Source organism: Artibeus jamaicensis, unplaced genomic scaffold (assembly GCF_021234435.1).
Source record: "Artibeus jamaicensis isolate MK-2021 breed Jamaican fruit bat unplaced genomic scaffold, CSHL_Jam_final contig_685, whole genome shotgun sequence".
Lineage (NCBI taxonomy): Eukaryota > Metazoa > Chordata > Mammalia > Chiroptera > Phyllostomidae > Artibeus > Artibeus jamaicensis.
Window position 1 is genome coordinate 26,476,903 of NW_026521924.1, and position 17,129 is coordinate 26,494,031.

Sequence of the window (17,129 nt, forward strand, 5' to 3'; positions counted from 1 at the left end):
ACCCTACTACTGGACTTGAGGGTTCTGTATTATTATTTCAAAATCAAGGGCTTTGCAGTCAGCTGGACCGCTTTCTTCAGTCTTTAAACTCACACTTGATCGTTTTTGAAATGAACATGCTCACAGCTCCTACACTTCAGTCTCTTTGAAGGATTAAAGGCAATAAGGAAGGGTGGGGCTTAGAGTTGCCAGATTTAGCAAAGAAAAATAAAAACAAGGCACCCAGTCAAATTTAACTTCAGAGAACCACTGAGTACTTTTTAAGTGCAAGTAGGTACCACCTATTGCATTGGACATACTGATACTGAAACTCGTTCCTTGTTTCCGTGAAATCCAGATTTATCCGGGCACCGTGCATGTTACTGAGCTTAACGAGTGGCAGTGGCTGGTACAGTTTGGGGACTGAAGCACCCTAGGCGCCCCACCCTGGGGTTCATAGACATCGGAAAGCAGGCGAGAGGGAGAAAAAGGCTACAACGACCCTGCTGAAACCAGTGTATTTCGGGGAGGACTGAGAGAGGTGGCCACGAGAGGGTGGGGAAGTGGGGTGCCTGAGTGTCAGGGTGTGTGCAGGGAGGGGGTGACACCGCTGACTTGGGGTACGCCAATTAAGTTTTGGGGGCCTCGGTGTCCCTGTCTGTGAAATGGCTGAAAGGGGACCCCTGAACCCTCCTCCTCCTCCAGATGCCACCAGCAATGGCCCTTTCTTCTAAAGCAGGTGTCACATCCTCAGAGAGGTCTTCCAAGATCATTGTCCCTTTGCCTCAGCACATAATCTGCCCCCCCCCCCAGTAATGACAACTTTCTGAAATGGTCTTGTTGTTTAGTTGATTGTTTGTTTATGGTCTGTATTTCCACGTGAATGTAAGTTCCCGGAGCGGAGAAAACCAGTCGGTCTTGGTCCAGCTGAACCTCCCAGGCGCTGTACCTGGCACAGTAGACGGTGTACGTTGAATGAATAGGGCGGAAGAATGAATGAATTCCGTGTACTTGTTCCTTCCCAGCAGTCTTTCCTTTCTCAGAGGCCGTGCCTGGGTTCAGAGGGAGGAGGTGTGGGGTGTCGGTGGGTGGGGAGGAGGCTGGGCCCTCGCCTCCCCCAGGACCGGCGGGAGGGAGCGTGCTCCGCTGAGCTGCAGGCGCTGGGAGCAGCGCGGCGGCAGCTGCAGAGCCAGAGCCCCGCGCCCCGCGTCCAGGCGCCGGAGGTGTGCGCCCGCCTAGCCCACCACCGAGCCTCGGCGCCCCCACGCGCCCACGCATCGGCGCGGGGACCGGGGGGGGGGCAGAGGGAGGGCCCGGCCCTAGGAGGGGAAGGGGCCGATCCTCCCCGCGCAAGCAGCGGCCGCTGCAGCCCAAGAGGCGGAGGCGGAGGCAGCGGCGGCAGCAGAGGCAGCTACTTGCCCGCCGCAGTCGCCCCACCGCTTCGGACTCTCGTCCGCAGGTCCACCGGCCGGCACCGCGCCGGGGCGCCCTCTCCACTGAGCGCGGTGAGTACATTCCGCGGTGCCCACCCCCAGGCCGCCCGCCGGGATTTGCCCGGCCGGGGTGGACGTGGACCCTCTCGCCTGGCGCCTCTCTGCGGCACTTGCCAGGCCCGGGCCTCCGCCGCTGTCGGGGCGCTTGGGGACTCACGGGCCGGATCCGGGCGCTCCGAGCTCTCTCCTCCGGCACAAGGGCAGCGGGGACAACCGGCAGATCCTCTCTCGAGAAAATCCGTCCCAGGCTCCGGGGAGGATTTTCCCGGGGCCTCAGTTTCCCGTACGCCCGTGGGGCAACGACCCTGAAGTTTGCACTCCCGCGCGGGACAAGTGCATAGCGCGCAAGCGGTATAGATGCTTCTGGAGTTTGCATTTGGTTAGTTTTATGGCTCCGGTGGTTTGAGATAAGGGGCGCTCCCGCGATCGGACCACCAAAGAGGCGCAGGGAGCCAGAACCCAACTCACGCCCTTGGGCGCTGTTTATCGGGAAACCGAGGCGCAATCGCTCGGATCCCAGGGATGGGGCTGGAACGTCTCGCTGAGCCTCGTCCTTGAGGCTGCATTTCTTTTCTAAAGCCCGTCTGCGCTCGGCCTGCGCTGGTCCAGCTCCGCGCTTCGTATCGGAGCGGGCTTCCTGGCGCTTGCTGAAGTTAGAGCTGAAACTTAAAAAAAACTTTACATCCAGAGGATGCTTAGAAGGAGGAGAGAATTTTGTCGTAATGGAGAGAGTAGAGAATGGGATTGCTTTTTGGTCATGAGGTTCAGAGGTGAAAGGGCCGTGCTGGCCCTCGCTCCTAAGTATATTTCCTGCCCCCAAATAAATAGTTTTCAGCTCAGGGAATGCTAGCAAAGCTTGACTGGTAAAAACAGCCGCATCGCAAAACCCTCAGTGCGCATTTCTCAGCTGTTGAAAATGAGGCGTCTTGGCGGTGTGAGGTCCCTGTCACCCCCCAGCGAAGTCTCGGCTACGAAGGACGAGTGCGCGCGCTGCTGCGTTCGAAATTCTTATTTCTTTTTTTAAAAAAACAAAACGGATGTCATATTTTTGTGGATACTATTTTCTTTTCTTCCCCCATTCCCCGAAATGCTACGTAATCTTTCATTATTTTTTATAACATCAAAGTACAAATCACTCCTGGTGGAGGTACCGTTTAATTGCGAGGGGCAGTAAAACAGCGAACATCAGAGTGGGAGTCGATCGCTGGAGCAGAGGGCCGGTAGGGTGATTTACAAACACCTAGTAAGAATTTGAGTGCTGAATGATGTCTGAGTTAGTGAGCTCCCCTCCAGAGGAAATGATGACCAGCGGACAGTTGTTGTATTTCAAACCAAATGCATTAATTTCATGAGCCCTTTCTCGCTTGAATGAAATTTCAGCTACCAGCCTGAGCTCTGAGCCAGCAGCTGTTACCTGCCCGTGGCCCATTTGGGGGAAGAGGGAGAGGCACCTCCTTTTAAAAATACTCTTGGTGAAAAAAATCTTTCCAGCAACTTTACCCATTTACCGCTCCCCCCCCCCACTTTTCTCTTTCCATCACTTTAAACCTCTTGAACTTTTTACTTGCTTGCATTTAGACATCCTCAGATTAAGGAAAGTTCATAAAACTTTTATGTAACACGTGAGGATGGTTTGAATCTTGCTTTTGACTCTTCATAATATGCTTATATTTGAAATCTCCTTGCGATTTGGAGGAAATTCCAAATTTTGCAATTTTGACCAGTGCCGGCTAGATTTGAAAGGGCCTGAACCTTTTAATGAGTTCATTTGTCCCATACATAGTTAATAGCTACTCTATTCTTCTCGTGCAACGTAAGCTCTACGGTATTATTATTTTATGTTAAAGGAATGAGCAATTTTCCCTCCCTCTTGAGGTAGCTCAGCTAGCATAGTGGCTGTGTATAAGAGAATATTCTATAACCGCATAAGTCTCTTTCCTAAATATCAAATAACTAAGGAGAGTGAAGTGAAATAAAGAAAATGAAGATGTTATCCCAGTACTTTGGGGTTCTTAGAAAACAGATTGCTTTAATCACTGGAGTTTTCGAACCATCTTTTCATGCCTTTTGTTGCGCATTAAACACATCAGAAAGAGATATGGTTTGTTGACTTGTTGTACGGTTACCATTTGGCAGAAAGCAGCCAAGACACACTGTTCCCAATCTGGGGCCTTGCTTCTGCTTTAAACTGCGTGTAAGAGATCGCAGACCTTGTTCCAGACGATAAATTGATAAAACGCTAGCTGCTGTGTGGAGGATGAAAAAAGTCCTCGGCAGAAACACCCTGTGGTGCAGCTGAGGACACTCGGTTTAGGTTGGAGCGAGCTGTTGAGATCCCTGCAACTTGGGGAAAAGTGCACCCCATCCGGGCACGTCCACTTTAAGCCGCTTGTGGTTCCCCCGTAACAAGATGACTCCTTTCGCACAAAGGAGAAACCATTTCCTTATTTTTTCAGTTACTTTTCCAAAGATAACTTGTATCCGGGGCAGAAGAGCCGAGCTGTGCAGAACTCCAACCATAACCAGCTCAGAACGGGGCTCCTCCTCACTCCTTCCACCAGATGTTTTTTAGGTGTCCTCAGCTGGAACGCCCAGTTTGAAACTAATTAGGCCAGCAATAAACTCCTTGTATAATAAAATTGCAGACCGTTATGGTGCGTAAGTGGGCTTCCCAGCCACTCATGACAGATGCCTCTCTCAGCAGAGGAAGAGCCTGGGGCTGTCAGGAGCAAATGAGGGCAGTGGAGATACCTTGTTTCAATATCTGCTTGACCCTAAGTACCCAGGCACACCCCGAACAGAGTATTATCTTCCAGAAGGGCATGGGTGGAGGCTACACCTGGGGTAAGGTTTTGTCTTGGCTGGGTAGGCCTCGCTAATGTAAAAGTACTCGGGGGACAAGTGAAAGGCTAAGCATTAGGCAGTGGCCCCTGGTCAGAGGTGCCCGTGACGTATGTTTGAGTGTTGAGTGTTTGGTGTGTGGGGGCTGGGTGGGGAGACATGAATTCCTTGGAAGGTTTTATATAAAGGTGGAATTCGCCTAATTGTGTAGTTCTTATCTGTGGCGTCTGTGGACGCGAAGTGGCTGGTTATTCAGTTACCTCCAAAGGCCAACTCTGCCAAGTCTGGTTTTGTTAGTGGAAGGAAACTTTTCTCCTAGCTTAGCCACTCCGTAAAAGGCGTTGGTGGACTCAACTCAAAAGGAATCTCTTTACAGGGAATTAACCCCAGAGCTGAGGAAACACAGGCTGTTGACAGAAAACACACACACACTCACCCATGCTCCCCCCCCCCCGCTCCCCACCTCCCCCTTCCCGATCCCCATCCCCCCAAATCATAACAGCTTCCTGAATAGCCCACCTCCCTCCCCGCCGACCCCCCGCCCATCATGTATGGCAGTTCAAACAGTCCCAAACACACAAAACAGAAAGAAGATTCTGGTAGGGAAACAATTAGCGGAGAATTCCAGACAATGCTTCATTTCGCTGTTTGAAGATTTTAACCTGGCCTAATGGTGTTTGACTAACACCTCTTCTGATCCCAGCCTAACTCCCCTCAATCAGGCGGCAAATACCTGGAGTGACTGGTCCAGGCCCCCTTCTCTTTTTGTAAATGAATCCAAAGGGCAGGGGCTTGTTCTTTATCACGTGTGATCGTAAATTAATTTCAGCCTAAGAAAGTACCTGTCTTTCAGGGGAAAGAGGATGAGAAAAGCCACAGGTTTTCAAATTTACTTCTGCGGCCTTTTCCTCCCCCTTTGCCATTCCTCTCCATTTGCGAATTGTATACTTGTATTAATGACAATGACAGAAGTTGCTGCCAGTGACTGAGCATTTGTACGCCAGGCCTGAAGTCAACTCTCAGACATGTATTTTTAGGATGGGTTCTCACAACAGGCCTTTGAGTTAGGTATTTATTCTTCTTACTCTTATTATTCCAACTCCGTTAATGAGAAAACTGAGTCTTTAGTCAAATGCCTTGTGAGAGGCAACCGACTAAGTGAAACCAGAATGCAGGCCCTCAGACGTCTGCCTGCCCTGCGCGCTCCGAGCTCTTGGCCCAGAGAACATTTCTGCCCTCCTTCCCCTTGCAGAGAGATGCTGACTTTGGATGCTCTTAAGTACGTGGAACACAGTTATCTTCTGACTCTGCCCTGAAGTTCCTTGTTGTTCTTTTAAACAGAAAAGAAAAGAAAACCATTTTAAGTACTTAGAAAATACAACTATAAGCCTTTGTGAGCTGGGATACTTAGCAGGTTGTGCATGGACCGTAAAGAAAAATGACTGTGTGTGTACAAGGGCTAATTTGATTTGTTCCTTCGATAGATACCGTAGCACCACGCTTCTCGGTTCCTAAAGGGAGTCAATAAATTTAACGGCAGCGGGGGGGCCCTAAAACGTTACGGGAGGCAGTCCAAGTCAAGTTTACCGGAAGGTGCTGGGTCGCTATGGGTGGGTCGTTGTTTGAGAGTTAGATTATAAACATTTGGAGAGTGAGGAATAATTTGGAACAGGTGGTCCCAAGAGTCAGGTAACTGGAATAATTTCTCTTTGCCACTCGGAAGGTTCGGGGAGGCCAGCAGGTCCCTGAATCTGGGAAGCCGCCCTCACAGTGCCCACACTGTGGGACTCGACGCCTGGCAGGATGGATGAGGGGGTCTCTGCACACAGTCCCGGGTCTGCAGCAGGGGCTTTGTCATCGCTGTCATCGCCCTTCTGATGCTACTAGTTAGGGCGCAGATGCGTCTGCTCATGCTTCTTTGAAAAGCCTGCCTCTGTTGCAGATGCATGCAGGAGTCCACAGCAGTAACTCAGACCAGCAGCCAGCCAGGGGACGGGTTTCTTCTTACCAAGTTTCAGGAGGTGCCGCTGGGGGCCCTGCCTGGGCCTGATCACACTAATTTAGACGCCCTTTTAAACGAACAAAGTATTTAAAAGAGGTTAGCAATTATGTTGCCGTTTAGTAGCAATAGTGTCGTGAGTACGACCCCCCTGTGAGATTTCGATGACAAGGGATGTCCCCCCTCTATTTTCTTTTGGAGCACGTAGTAAAGTTAGATTTTAAAGGTCTGTGCATCCCCAGATGGAACATATCGGTACATATCCACTCACAGACATGCCAAGGAGAGCTGTCAATTCTCTGAGAATTTAACTGAAGAAAAATGATGAAATCGACATCCTTCTCCCCAAAGAACGAGGCAGCGGAGGGCCTGACTACTGTGTGAACAGAGCGAGTTTTTGTCTCGCATCAGCTGAATCTGTCAGTTCTCCTTTCTTTTCTAGTCATCTCCCAAGAATCGGCTTTCCTAACTGAAATATACAGTGCGTTCGCCAAAAGACATTTTAATTTCGTAAAGAAAAATCATGCCTGAGACAGCCGAGTCTGTTTCAACCATTATTGTTTCTGAAGCATGCATACTTTGGGTTTCATGGTAAGATGTGTGTTTGCCAAGAAAGAAAATTACAGCAAGAAACTATGCTGAAAACATATACACTTCTGTTTAAGAAATGGGAAAAACACGGAAAATTCCGCACGGTAATTGCTTTAGCGTGAGTTTAAAATGTCATTGTTTGACTTATGGCAGAAAGTCCCTCTTAGCTAATTCTCACATATGCTGTTACCAGATATCTTCACCTTAATAATTTAGGCAAATGTGGGTCTTCCCTCTGATGACCTTTGAGGCTTTAAGAGATATTCTGAGCCCCCAGGGGGAAACATTCCAAATTTTTAGATTGTACAGACCATTTTTTAAGGGTACTTAGATATCGATTTTATTTTCTTGACCCAAAATAAGAAAACACGGGGAATTCTCAAAAGCTTTTTACAGGCTGCTATTATGAGGAGAGAAGCCAAACCAACATGTATTAGGTCATGAGCTTGAAGTGCATAAATAAGCTCTATGAAGGTCACCAAAACAGGGGGAAAATCACCAGTTCTCCGTACCTCGGCCAAGTCTAAATTCCTGCCTGATAGATGTGTTCAGTTGAAGGGGACGCAGAGAGGGGGTTCCGAGCCCATGGCTGCACAGGCTCTGCTTGATTTGAAGGCGTCCTTGGGTCGAAGTGAAATTGGGAGAGAGCTGGAATTTCCGTCTCTTTGAGCACCCCTCTCACTCACTGTTCAGGAGGAAAAGCAGGTTCAGGGGCCGCCTCTTACTCCGGAATGGATGTTTCCACCCCTGGTGTTTGGATACACAGAAACCTAAGGTCGGAAATGTCCGGTGTTCCTCTACTCACTTTCTTCACCTCCCGTGCTCTTCCTGTAGTAACTTTGTGGCAAAGGTATGTTTCCAAAACAATTTTTGTCCTTATTCCTGAAAACATGTATGTGTTTTCAGCATTTGGGGCACAACGTGCAAGTACAAGCCTTTAGGTCTTCATTGATTGGCAGCTCCCATAAAACCAGAGAGATGGAGAGAATGCCTACTGTGTCCCTGAGTTGGGGACCAATGCAGGTACTGATGGAAATTCCACGCAGGGAGAAAACTTTTTTTTTAAGGAGAGACAGAAAGGGCGCCCATGCAGAGACGCTTGTTTCCTTTTGTGGGTGTGTGTTGTTTGCACATATAGGGACTTTGGGTTCAGGGCGTTCTAGAAACATTTGTTTCCCTAGCAAAGGTCTGAATGTCCCTGCTTAGAAAGGGGGCATTGGGGAGGAGCACAGAGGCCAGATTCCTGCACCTCTGGCCTTTTGTGTGACTGGTACAGTAGCAGGAAGTGGTGACTCGCCACTGGGATGGTGTCATGTGGCGTTACAAGTTGGGACTTGCCGCTTGTGTTGTCAACAGAGTTTCAGTCCCATCGAGCCGTGAACAAGACTGGGGCTGAGAAGGTTATTCACCTCCGGTCTGCCACGGGCCTGAGCTGTCCCCTGGCTAAAGATCCCACACTCTCCGGAGACGTTAATGTTGGGTGTGGAGGGGAGGGGAGGGGGGAGAGGAGGAAGAATGTATTCAACTCAGCAAATGTCTGAAGCGTTCCAAATGTCTTCGGCATTGCGCTGGCACCACCAAGAAAGGCAAAGTGATAAAAGGACACAAAGGCAGGCTTTTTGGTGGGGCGTGGGGAGACAGAGAGATTGAGGGGCTTGAACTAAAGTGGAGACTTTGCTGACATCTTGGGACCCCTGGAATGTCTTGCTGGAGTGTCTTTAGGAAGATGATTTTGGAAATGCCTTTTCCTTCAGTTTTGCTGGTGTGTGTGCGCGCGTGTGTGCACACACACGCGCACGCACACACTTATTTTTAGTGAATTAGTTTGTTTTTAAGAGAACACAAGACTTGTTGGGAAATGACAAGAAGTCCACATTTACTGAACATTTATTATGTGTCAGGCATTGAGCGAAGCAAACACTTACATTTTTGTCTCCCAATAGCCTTCGATGGGATGTGCCATTGTTCTTACTCTTATTTTACGGATGTAAAAATTGAATCTCAGGAAGGTGAAGTGACTTGTCTGGAGTTGGGTGGCTTGTGTCACAGTCAGGGTTGAGTGTAGTTTGGACACCCAAGCACTGGAATATCCAGCCTGGGCCTCAGGTATTATAAGAGCTGCCTTTCTTCTCCATACCTGCCTTGGAGAGCTGATTTTGCCTTGGGGATATGAACCGAAGATCAGGTACAAAAGTAGGGCTCAGAAATGAGACGTGCACTGATTATCACAGACTCAGCAGCCTGTCCTTGTGGGAATCAAGGGAAGTCCAGCGTTGGCATCTATGGAAGTGCCGGCTGCATCACTGCGTTTAGCTGATCAAGGCAGTTGCCTCTGGCTGCTTTGATGCTAAAATAGCAGAGCTGAGTAGTTAAGGCAATAACAGAGATCCCTGGCCTGCAACACCTGAAATATTTTCTATCTGGTCCTTCACAGAATATGTTTGCTGACTCCTGAGCTATTGCAATATGACAAGACAAATTTTGTTGACAAGGAAGAACATGCTCTTGGGACATTTCATATACTGTTTCACGGATTTATTATTAACCAGATGCCTCCTATTAGCCTGATACATTGCATGTGGTAGGGTAGAATTACAAATGTAGTCATTCTCTCACTCCTTTTTTCGACAGTTTTTATTGAGCCATGTTCTAGGCGCTGGGCTAATTACTGGGCATCCAGAGGCAAGAAGGACCCAATCTGGCCCCTCCAATAGCAGGATCTCAGTGCGATTTCGCCAACATCTCACTGCCTCTTCTCTCTCTTTGAGAATTCAGAGGGCAGTGAGAATTCAGAGGGCAGTGATGACTTCTCGAGCTTCCCAACGTTCAAGCGGCAGGAGGCAGGAGAAGACCCAGCCCTGCCGACCCTTACCCGGGGAAGCCAAGCCTGGGTCAGTAGGAGCAGAACACTGGCTTCTGCACCCAGAACTGTGCCCGGCAATGCCTCGGCCCCCTCCCCGCCTCAGATGCCAACCTGCTGCTTTCCTTCACAGGTGGTGGGGAGCCCTGAGCGGTGCGGCGCACTTGGTTGAGGGTCGTCTGGCAAAGGCAGAGGTTGCTGGTTCGATTCCTGGTCAGGGCCCATGACTGGAGTGTGGGCCCAGTTCCCCACTGGGGTGTGTGGGAGAGGCAACTGACTGGTGTTCCTCTTACACATTGATGTTTTTCTCCCTCCCCTTCTCCCTCCCTTTTCCTCTCTCTAAAAATAAATAAATAAAATCTTTTTTTTTTTTAATTTTTAAAAGAGGTGGTGAGGAACAGGAAGGCATGGGGTGGGGTCAGACTTCCCAAGCTGCAGCCTTGACTGTGACTTAAAGACTAGAGGTTACGAGTGTGAAGCCAGGAGCTGGGCTGCTTGGGCTCACTTCCCTGCTCAGCATTCACCAGCTGCTGACCATTGGGCAAGTTACCAAACTTCTGTGCCTCGGTTTACTCATCTATGCCTTCTTCAAAGACCTATTGTGGAGAGCGAGTTGATAAAGTGTTTGGAATAGTATGTGGCAAACAGTACAAATTACATCACTGTCAGTTACTGGTTATTATTATTATTATTATTATTATTATTATTATTATTTACAGGCTGCGGGACTCTAGGCAAATGGCTCAGGCTCTTTGGATCTCAGCTTCCCCTTCATGAAGTTGGGATAGTATGATAATAGCAATAATAACTGTCTCCAAGGGCCTTGGGGAGAATTTAAATGAGGTGATACATGGGATCCCCTCGCCTGGCTGCATGGCTTGCCTGCACTCAGTAAGCCAGCCACTGTGCTCCGTCGGCTGTGACCACACTTGAGGTTACGGGGAATTGCATCCTGGACCAGCGACGTGCCTTTAAGCTATTGGCCAGTCAAGTCCTGTTTCAGTATCAAGAGCGTGTAGGGCTGTGGTTCATAGTACAGACTTTGACCCCAGCTCTCACCACTCACTAACTATGCCACCTCCATGCACTAGGGGCCGAGGCTTTCCTCTTTCCAGGCACCAGAGGCAATACGGCCTCTGTTGTGGGTGGTGTGAGGGTGCACATGTAAAGAACATAGCAGGGTGTTTGGCACATAGTAAGCACTCAATAAATGGTAGCTTGTATTATTATCACCCCCACTCCTTGCTGCACTCCCACCCCCAGGAAAGTACTGAACATTAGTAAATTTTAATTTGAAAATAAAGGAACACATTTTAAAACTGCCAAACGGATTTAAAAATAATATTCATTAAACAAAATTAAAATATTCTATTAAAGCCAGACTTTGGGCTCAGACCAAATTTTTATAACCCAAGCTTAAAGGCCAAGGAGTCCCCCAGCCACAATGGGGACATTGTGATTGAACTTGAGACTTCAACACTGCTATTGAGCGGCCTTTGAAATGCACGTTGCCCCGTTAAAATAAAAGGGAAGTCATGGGAAGAAAAAAATGAGGTTCTCGCTCACCCCAACGAACTTTAATGAATTGAAAAAGAAAAACAAAAGTTTTCTCATTTTTCTCCGGCTGCCTTAGCCTGCCAGGGATGCGTGGCCCCCACCTAACCCCAGCCTTGAATGGCACGCACTCGGGATGTTGCAGTCTGATACGCCCCACAAGCTGACCTTGGACTTGGACACGGGGGAGCACATCACTGCGCCCTGGGCCTTGGGAGCCCAACGGCTGGGGTTCACATCCCAGCACCGACAGGCCTAGCTGAGCCTCAGTTTCCCTCTTCACAGAACAGGGATGAAAGGGTGCATTGGACTGTGGTGAGAGTGTGAGTGTTAGCTGTCCCTACGGGTGTTTTCGCTTTGTGTTATCATCGGATGAGTGAAACTTCCCCAAACTTCTGGGACTTTGAAGAACTAAGGAATACCAGCATGCCTCTATCTGAGAGGCTTGGATCAAAATAATCTCAGCACTGGAGAGGGAAGAAGTGGATTTGAAAGTCCTTCACAGGCGTTATTAGGTGTCAGACACAAAGCTCATTTGACCCTTTCAGCAACAGCAATGACAAAGATCCCAGGACATACGGGTGTCCCTTTAACAAATGGGGAAACTGAGGCTGGGACGGGGCAAGTAGCTGCTGCCCGGGGATATTCCACCCCAGGTCTGTCTGACCTGAAGCACAGGCCCTGTGGCAGCTGATGGTAGCTGCCGTCTTGGGATTTTGCGCATTCTGGAAGACTCCGTTAACCTCTGAAGGGCAGTCTTCCTTTCAATGGGGCGCGTACCCTTTCCACGTCGACTTTTCTTTTCTCTAGAGGTTTGTCTTTATTTTATCGTGCATTTGGAAAAGGCAGAGCAGGCATGGCGAACCAATGGTTTCACACGTTTGTACTGCGTAACACAAAAATGCTTTGAAATCAAGCCCAGCAGGTCATGACCAGCCAGTGTGGCACGCAGGTGTGGCGGAATTCCTGAGCGAGGTCTGAGAAACACAAATCCGAAATGTGAACTTTTCCCCAAGATCGGTTCATGTCAATGAAATCCTTCACTTCTAACCCTGCAGTTGACTACAATGAATGAATGCCCCAAAATAACCATCCTTCTACTAACCAGAAATGCATTTCTGTACTTTGTTCTCAGGGGACTAGAATGAAATAAAGGATGTTTCTCAAGGATGTCGGTAAAGTTGCATCAGGGCACACTGTGTCTCCTATCTTTAAAAGAAGAATGACTAGCCTTTGGATGATTATTACAATGTGGATAAAAATAGCCTCTGAGTGCTTACTCAATGCTAGGATCTGGTCTGAATGAGTGCAGGCACCAACTCATTGATTCTCCATAGCAATTCTAACAAGGTTGTGTGATCAGTATCTCCATTTTAGATGAGGAAAGTCAGGCACAGAGAGGTTAAGTGACTTACTCAAGGTCACACAGCGAGTAGGCAGCAGAGCCGGGCTTTGTATGCAGGAGTATGTACAGTTCTGGAAGTTGTTTTCATAACTCCTTCACTCCCTGCCTCTTTAACCACCATGGAAAGAATTAAATTACCTTCTGCTTCACCATCATTTAACTGGACAATTAATTAGTGATAGGCACGGGAGGGAAGCGAAGGGTGCATTAGTCTTAGCGGTGAATTTTCGGTGTTTTACAAAGATGTATTCCTGCATCTTATTAGCTTCATAATGCAGGGGTTAAGGGCTGATCTGTCCAGGTTCAAATCCTGAGTCTACTACTTACCAGCCACGTGACCTTGGGTTTACGTAACTTCTCCCAGCCTCAGTTTCCTCATTTATGAAGTGAACCCACATCACAAGAGTTAGCAGTGAGCACCTGACACACAGCAAGTGATGGTTAAAGGCCGTCGCTTCCCTGTTGAGGAAGAAGGCGCCATAGAAATCCTCTCCCTGGGGGCCCCAGCGGGCTCTGGGACGGTCCGGTGTGGACGGAGAGAAGGGGAGCGCGCCTGGGACCTCAGGCGCCGGCTGGAAAACAGCTCGGATTTTTCCAGATGACTTCAGAACCAGCCAGAGACACTGGCTTTTTGCGTCCCCGTGTGAGACATTGCCAGGGCACGGCCTCAGGAGACAGCCTGGAAGTTTCAGCCATCAGGGGGTGGAGTCTGTGCACAGTCACATGGCCAGCCCGGGACAGAGAAACCTCCACCCTGACCCAGGAAGTCTTGGGTCTTCGGGTCTCGTGGGTCAGAGGTGGGGAAGCTTCATCAGAACCCTCGCACAGCTGTGCCGCCCTCGGCTCCGATGTCAGGATCCTCATTTTTCTTCTCTTTTGCTTTTTTCTATTGTGGAAAGTGTCTTTGTCTCTAGAAGGGTCTGCCTGGTTTTCAGTGCCTAGGTAGGCACTGAGTTTGCCTCCTTTCACCTCCCTCCTCTCTCTCACCCCCCTTTCCCCTGGAATATGGAAAAGCGAACTTCACTCATTCATTCAAAAATGCACGCCGGGCGCGCTACTCTGGATACGAAGAATACAGTAGTGGAGAGACTCAACCTAAACCCATCCCCTGGAGGGACTGCAGTGAAGTGGGGCAAGATCAAGTATCAACATGTAAATACACGAGGGGCACAGAACGTCTGACGGTGATAAGCTTCTGCGGGAAACTCAAGAGAAGGTAGACAGCTGGGGTAGACAGCCAGCAAGCACGGCGCTGAAGGAGCGAGGGTGCCGATATCTGGGGAAGAGCCTTCTAGAGAAAAGAAAGGGCAAATTCAGAAGCCCTGCAATGGAAGCAGCAGGAGGCTGGTGGGGGGGGGTCACGTGATCGTGATGGAGGGGGCAGAGGGAGGTGGGGGCACGGTGGAGGGGCCTGAGCCGGTAGGGCCTTCCTTGAACTCAGCAGCCATTCTGTGTATATCAGGGGTGTCCGAAGTCACAATTATTACACTTTTGGAATGATTAAAAAAAAAAGGTACGTAGGACCTAAATATGAACTCTGTAACTGCAAACTTTGATGCCCAGAGTGGCCAGCCAGGTAACAGGTCAATGAAGGGGGCAGTAGGGGGTGCGGTGTGGGGAGGGAATGTGGACTCTGTATTGCCATGTATCCTGATTTCTCAAAAGACACTGAAATCGGGATTTTTATGAGAATTGTCCTCACTTTCAGGTCACCGTGAGGGACCACCAAAAAGCTCATAGTCTGTGACCAGTCTCCCAAACGTGGCCACAGACCCTGGAAATCTAATTTCCATGAAAAGGCATCAGGGCTCCTCTCGTCCTCTCTTCCCTTTTCTTTTCATCAATTCCGGACCAGAAGGATGCCAAGAGATGCTACAAAATTGTTTCCAGGAAAAAGTAGGACTCGAGTCTCAGGGGGATAGGGGCTGAGACTTCTTCCAAGGAGCAATCAGTTTGCTTCATTTTTCTGTCTTTCTCAAGATTTTTTCCCGCTCATCCCTCATCAGGGGTAATGGCAATGTGGTCCAAATCTATCCTCCTTCGGGTTTTCATTAGTTTCATGATGATTATTATTTTGTCATCTGGGGTTGATTTAGGGCTGGTGAAATGCTTGCAGGTTTCATAAATGGTTGTCAGCCACTGTTTAGAATGGCAAAGAACTTCTTGTGTTGTTCACATCGCAAAGACCGGGGTGATAGTTTCCAACGGCTACAGACTGGGAAGTGGAAAAAAGGGGGGCCTTGGAGGATTCCACACAGGGGATTGGAAAGTTGAGTAATTAGGCAAGGGTTGGGGGGCGGAAGTGAGCTCAGCTCTCAGACCTTTAAAGAACCGAGACATCCAGGCCGACGACACTGCATTCATAGTCCGCCCTGCCCACCCCAAGGCTGGATGTCAGCAAAAACTGGACCAAGGGGCCACATAGCCCTTGAGATTGTTCTACGTGTAAGTAATGGGAAGCTGACTCCCCAGGTGGTTTACGTGAAAGGAAATTTATTGACAGGGGTAAATGAAAAGTTCTGGAGCGCTGGTTTCAGGTACGGCTGGTTCAAGAGCTCAAATGTAGGTGATAGGCCCATCTCTCAATTAATCCTTATTTGTGGGATTCTGTGCTTGCTCGTGTGCCACCTCTAGGTGTCATCCTCTAGGAACCAGGGATGGGGTAGAAAAGAGGTAGATTTCCAAACTGCAGTCAGCAACAATCACTGGGAGCAGGGGGTACGCTGATTCCTTTTGGCCCCCTAGCCTGCATTCCAAGGCACCTCTAGACAGGCCCTCTCCACACTTCTCCGGGGCCGCAGTGCCATTTGTGAAATCTGCCACTTTCCCCTGTGCTGTGCTAGACTCTGGCTGTATCATCTCCCTTGCACCTCAAACACCCCCGTAAGACCGGCTGCTGTTCTGCCTCGCACATGCTCTTTCCCACAGGCCTAAAGGAGTATCTTTATTTCAAACAAGGGTACTCAGGGAGGGTTGTCTCTTTCACGGCGACGCCTTATACAAAATCCACACTCGATCTTGGGGACACACCAGCCAAGCGTGGGAGATGCCCTGGACATCGGAGGGACAGTTGGAAACGCTTCAGTATCCCTTGCAGTGGAGACGTGAACCTGGCTGTGCCGGCCTTACATCCCCGGGCCTCCGGCGGTCAGCCCACGCTTCCTCTCTTCCTCCTCTGAGCTTTGCCCTCCATTCTCGCTTCCATCAGGCTTTTCCGGGTTCTGTCGGGTGACATGGCAGTCACATCTGATGCAACACAGAGGTTGTGTGCCAGCAGCCAAGATGCATTTTGTTTGGTCTGCAGAACATTTAAAACAGAAAATAGAGCCAACATTTGACAATCTGGACACTTCACACAAAAATGCAGATTTCTGGCTTCCATTAAAAAATCAGAAGATGTGTCAACACTGTGCCTACATTTCCACATGATTTCCATTGGCTGGGGCTGGGAAACGACCATCTCTTTTAGATGGATGAGTTCTCAGTTCGCCACAATCCCCACCTCTCCGTATTACTCCCCGACCTTGGGGCTCAGGTTCAGTTGCCATTTATTGTTGGGATGGCTGTCCTAGAGTAGATTTAAGATGAGAGGGACCTCTTTCCTAGATCCAGGTCTCCATCATAAGTGGTACAGTGCACTGCAAACCAAGTTGATCATTAGTATCAAGAAAATGAGAAAAAAATATGTCTTTGGGTAAGTCAAGATATTTCAGCCTTTGCACTATGAACATCAGACACTGGACAATTTCCTGTTGTGCAGGTCTGTCTGGTGCATTATGGGGTGATGTTTAACATGCCCACATGGCGGCCTTAGCCCTTTCGGAAGTAAATCGTTTCCTGGGCTCCAGTCACCCACAGCCAGTTTGGTAAAAAGGTTTTTCTCACCATAAGTGAGGGAAACTGATCTGCACTGTGTCCCCCTGGGCCCAGCGTTGGCAGGGAGGTTCTGAGTCGGCTGGTTTTGGCTTAATCGCAGGTGGACCTGCCAACTATTGAGGCCGCATGTGACGGCCCGCCGGAGATTTTGGAGAAGGAATTCAGCGTTGGATGAGAGATCGAGCGACCTTAAAGTGTCTTTGGAGCATTTCTCAGCTTCTCCCTCAAAGAGGCCGTGGTGGGCGCCACTTTGAAAAGTTTTGCGAGCAGTGGGCCGGCTCCGGGTGCCAACTCCAGCGCTGGTGCTGTGCAGCCACAGCACCGAGCGTGAACTTCCCCAAGTCTGGCTCCGTATGTTGCCTGCTCCATCTTTGCCGTGGAAACCCAAGGAGACACGAACGTCCAGGGAGGGAAAGCAGGCCCGTGGGCTGGTGCTGGGGACCGTGTGGTGTTTTCTTTTTGACTCTGAAACCCGTGCTCCAAATCCATCTGTGCTCAGGTGCCCTAGAATAACGATAATAGGTGCCACTG

At 49.4% G+C, this 17,129-nt stretch overlaps 1 protein-coding gene across 1 annotated transcript in view; it reads left to right on the plus strand.

The window, feature by feature from the left end:
- Nucleotides 1-1,169: 1,169 nt before the first annotated feature.
- The window catches only part of EYA2 (EYA transcriptional coactivator and phosphatase 2), a 201,548-nt gene continuing 185,588 nt past the window's right edge, over nucleotides 1,170-17,129 (plus strand). Inside the window, exon 1 of the mRNA XM_037164709.2 lies at nucleotides 1,170-1,484. The gene's annotated coding sequence lies outside the window, so the exon portion shown is untranslated. The remainder of the gene's footprint in view (nucleotides 1,485-17,129) is intronic.